We start from the raw sequence: 5,095 nt of genomic DNA, 5'->3' as shown, positions 1-5,095 counted from the left end.
GGAAGAAGCCTTAGAATGGTGGAATACAATTTTTCAGGCAAAAGGAAGTGACATGGCTTATGCCATGAACTGAGAAAAATTCTAGGAAATGACAGAAAGGAAATTTTGTCCCCCTTATGAAAAGGAACGAATGGCTAACGAGTTCCTAAATCATAAAATGATAGATGTGAATTGTCGTCAATATACGACAACGTTCTTCGAATACGCAAGACTAGTACCAACTCTGGCTTCGCCAGAACCGGTACTAATTTCTCGTTATATTTGGGGATTAGTTAGCGAAATCCGAGACATGGTCAAGGTTTCTAGACCACAGACTATTGAAGAAACAGTTGAACTAGCTAACATCCTGACAGATGGACTAATCCGCACAAGAGAAGAAAACAAGAAGAAAGAGTTAGCCCAGAAAATTTCCCAAGAATTTAAGAAGAAAGGAACTGAACCGTCGTTGGAGCAACCTACCGGCAGAAGCTGTAACAAAAAGCATTCAGGAAAATGTCGTTTTAGGAGAACACCCTACTGTAACTTCTGCAAGATGACTGGGCATATAGAGGAAAAATGTAGAAGGAAAACTAATATCTGTTACAATTGCGGAGAAACAGGACACATCAAACCATATTGCCAGAAACTGACCAAAGCATTCGACAACAAGGCCAGAACAAGAACAACAGATGAAGCTAAGAGGAGCGCGCAAGCATTCGTACTTACGACGCAAGAAGCAGAAATGATTCCAGATGTAATCGCTGATATGTAATATCTAAGTTAAGTTATTATTTAACCCTGGCATAAATAAAAGTTTTTAAATAAATGCATCATGTCAAGTACTTCATCTATTCAAAACCATAACAGACTTGTTTGGTCTTCACTTTCATTGAATCATTTATTTGGTTACGACACCTTGTGGTGGCGTTTTCTTTAATTTCAAGCTTGAGCTAATCTCGTTTTCACACCTGATGTACGAATTTATTTATTTAATTTCTGTTGGTTCATTATCTTAAACAGTCTTAATACAATTATGTGTTAAGATAAGAGTACACAAATTCATATCATATTCCGGTGTATCTCTAAAGATTCTTGCATCATTGATCAAAAAACAATTCTATGATATTCATTTGGTCTTTCATCATCAATTGAAAATCCTATAAGATTTATTTGAAATAAATATCCAAATTTACTTCATTAAAACTTTCAGTTGATTGCCGCAAACGGTGAATTTGTTCGGTCACCGTAATTATTGAACTATTTCAATCATTACGACACCTTGCGGCGTCGATATAAACTTGTAGCTTGGGCTAATCACAATCATACGAATCATTCAAAACCACGTATGTCTTTCGTTTGACTCATCATTGAAAATAGTCTTGATGCAATTATGTATTAAGACAATGATACACTAAACTCTGTTGTATTTCGGTGTATCCTTGCAATTCAATCATCTCAACACACTGATTTTTCTCATATCATGGTTTGATAGTTGACAAATTATTTTTGTGCTTCTATTTCATTTTGAGCTTGTTGATTCTAAATCTTCCTCGGTTGACAATCAAAGTAAGTTTCCTTTAACAATGAATTCTATTGTTCCTAAAGTCACTTACAACTTGTAAACATTGAATTTAGATATCTATTGATCATATATCTCCGTTGGCTTGAACCTAGCTACCTTGAAAATGATCTCATTTCACCTCGTTTGTCTGACATCGATTTCTGGAAATAATTCCGTTGAACCATTAAGTCCTGTTTATTGTAAAACTCGTATTCATTTGAACACGTCTTGATTCTGTGTCATTTACCTTAATACTATTCTTATTGACTAAGACGTGACATAACCTTAAAGGAAACATTGTAGCCCAAATCTCGAGGACGAGATTTAAAACAAGGTGGGGAGGATGTAACATATCCATTTTTTTATCATATAAGAATTATAGATTGTTTAATTTATTAACCACTAGTAACTAGTTTTATTTTTAATATAATTATTCGACCCAAATAGTTTTAAAACTATTTTATATATAGTTGGTTGGAATGTTATACTAATTAATTGGCTTGTATATGGGTGACCTTTCTATTAAAATAAAAGTGTATAAAAACTTATATTATTAGACAGGTAGATTACGGGTAAGTTGACTGTTAGAAATATAAAGTACCTAGACGGGACTAGGAACCGTTTAATAATTAAATTATAAAAATACATTGTATTTGGACTTACTCTGTTTTTAATGAAACTTGGTTCAAAATGTAGACAAGATTATTCTCGTTCTAAATGGTATATTCATAGTTTTATAACACGTCATCTTTTACAAGTTATAAGCGCCAAATAAGTAAAGCAGTTGAATTAATTATAATAATAAAATATATCAAAATTAAAAATTAAATGGATGGATACATGGGGACGTGTCCTACAAAATAGAATTATGGGAATGTGGTGGAGGTGAATGTATATGTGTATATATTATTCCATATATAAAGAAGCAACTACTTTTGGCTTTGGGTGGTTGTAACTTGAGCTTAGGGTGTGTTTCAAAAAAAAAAAAAAAAAAAATATATATATACGGTTTCTCCTTCACACATGTGTCCACACATCTACCATCTTCCTTCCCACCATACATGTTATCCCCTGTCTCTCTGAGCATTCTATCCATCTTCCCCACCATAAAAACTTTCTTTCATAAAATATATCATTTGCCTCTGTCTCTGAGTATTCTCTTTAAATCAGGTAATGTTTAAGTTTTGTAGGTTTGAGAAAGTGAGGGTGAGAGAGCTGCAACCACAGCCACTCCACATGGCGGAAAACCTCCGGCCAACCATGAACGACGGAATCACCACAACCACATTTGCATCACCATCTCCTCTCGCTCTGCACTTTCGTTGTGTTCGGTGACGGTGGCGGTCAAGCAGAGAGGGTTTTTGAGGTTTGAGTTTCGCAAAGGTGGGACAAAGCAGAGGGAGCGGTGAAGATTCTTTTTCTATAGCGGCGGTTGTGCGGTCCGACGCGGGGAAGACAATGTAACAAGGAGGGTGTGTTTCGGATTATGTAGAGACAGATCGACAGAGGGGGTTTGGCCGGTCATTTCCGGCGGCTTTCTGAGCTATTTCCGGCCGTCTATGGCCTCTCAGTCACACCTTCAATGTGGTTACATGTTTTATGCCTGATTCGATTTGGATTTTATGGGCTTTGGTGACGATGATGGTGTTTAATACCTGAGTCAATTTGGTTTTTGTGCTTGCTCACAATACCTATGGTGGTGTTTTCGTTGTTATGGTAGCAACAGTATTTGTTTGTACATTTGTTTAAAGGCTGTGATGATAGGTATTAAAGGTGGACATCAAAGATCTGACCCGTATCTTGGCGAGGCAATATTAGGATGGCATAGTTGATATTTTGTGACTATGCAACCGTGTATTTGCAGCCATGGGGTAACCCGCATCTTTTTTGTCAATTCATATTTGAGCCTCTTTTGATTTGATTTTGACTTATCTGCACATGGATCAGATTTCTGATTATGAAAATAGAATCTTGGACAAGTGGGTTTGTGTAAGATTAAGTCCTTCTTGATTTTCTGGTGAGTGTCAGAAACACAGCCAGGCAGACTGTTGGATGTCGGTTTTCGGTTTCAAAATGATGTTTGTTTTGTGGTTTTTTAGTGATTCTTAATTTTTTTGGCATGATTTTCAATTCGGTTTCTCGGTACTTAAGGCTTGAGTTTTATTGAAAAGGTGGTTCATATGTCTTATCTGAAACTTTCCAAAGATTATTAGGTTCGAACGTTTATTTAAGAGAAATGACATGTTTTGTATGTATGTGTTTATGTGTTTGTGAAAGTTTGACTTTCAATCTGGTCATTTGTGACTGATATTATTGATGTTAAGGTTACTTTGATTAATGGAGAAATTGAGATATTTGATAGATTAAAAAGTTGAAATCTATATAGTATTACGTGTTTTTCAAGTTTTTTAATCTGAATGTGTTGATTTCTTACTGTTTTCGTTAGGTTTTGTGGGTTTGATCAAAAGATTAGCTCGAAACTCTCATCTTTATGTGCTAACTTTGTTTGACCTGTGTGGTTCAAGCGTTAACATTGATTTTAATAAGGAATGTAAACGTACGTCTTCATCTTGCAGACAGTAGAGGTATCGTAAGAAATTGCTTAATGTTTCACCTGATTTACTAAATACTAGCTATTAAATATTGTTTCACTAATGAGATATGGTTTTGTATATAGGTGATGTAAATAGCATTAGTATTGGATCTGGCACGGACATATAGGATCACTCACTTGTGCATGTTGAAAAATCTAATCTACCAGGAAAGGTGCATTCGACTGTGATTGGTGACAATGTCACTGTTGGTGAGTAACATGTTTTGAAATATTATTTTTTATATTAATAGATGATAAACTAATTAAATAAATGCAATTCAGGTCATAGTGCTGTTTTACATGGATGCTCAGTTGAGGATGATACGTTTGTCGGGATGAAATTCGCAAGTTGGTTTAACAATCATAAGGTAATAATGTCATTTTATAGAAGGGCTCAGGATTGACCTTCTAGAATATGAATTTAATATGCTTCCCGATTGGAATAACTGTCTAGATCATCTTTCGTACTATTAAATTTTGGATATTTGTAGTATTTTATAAATGTTTCATATCAAGCTATGCTTTGCATATGTTAAATATGTTGTCCGCTTCATCATTTCATGGTTATACCATATACAAGTTACCTGTTGGACTTTCTTAATTGGATTTCATAGATTTCAAAATGCTCCATGTAAAAGAAGCAGTCTTCAACTAGCCTGTTTAGTCATTGAGTAGATTCTTTAAAGTCCTTTACTCGGCATTATAATTAGGAATTGCTAATTAAAAGTTAAGTCGACGTTATAAATAAAGCAAAGCATATGAAGACAACACTCGCTCACACGATGTTCTAGCCCGCGGGGCAACACCTGCGGGACTAAATCCTAGTTGTATCAAAAATGAATCTTAGTCAGCTTGTTTTCCAAGGTTTTGGCACACTATAAATAGGGGCACAAAGGGTCATTCACAATTGCTATTTTCTTTCCTTTCTTTCTACCCTCTGGTCTCTCGCCAACTTTCCATCA

The 5,095-nt window shown here is 35.2% G+C and overlaps 1 long non-coding RNA gene across 1 annotated transcript; it reads left to right on the top strand.

Annotated features, from left to right (window-relative positions):
- The first annotated feature begins 2,594 nt into the window (after window positions 1–2,594).
- On the top strand, window positions 2,595–4,673 carry LOC110939447. Its single transcript, XR_002592262.2, has 3 exons — window positions 2,595–4,125; window positions 4,218–4,343; window positions 4,416–4,673. It is a non-coding gene; the product is annotated as an uncharacterized LOC110939447 (long non-coding RNA).
- The last annotated feature ends 422 nt before the right edge of the window (window positions 4,674–5,095 follow it).

The sequence above is a fragment of the Helianthus annuus genome, chromosome 5 (assembly GCF_002127325.2).
Source record: "Helianthus annuus cultivar XRQ/B chromosome 5, HanXRQr2.0-SUNRISE, whole genome shotgun sequence".
Classification (NCBI taxonomy): Eukaryota; Viridiplantae; Streptophyta; class Magnoliopsida; order Asterales; family Asteraceae; genus Helianthus; species Helianthus annuus.
The sequence above is the reverse complement of the archived record's forward strand: the minus strand, read 5'-3'. Positions and strand labels throughout refer to the sequence as shown.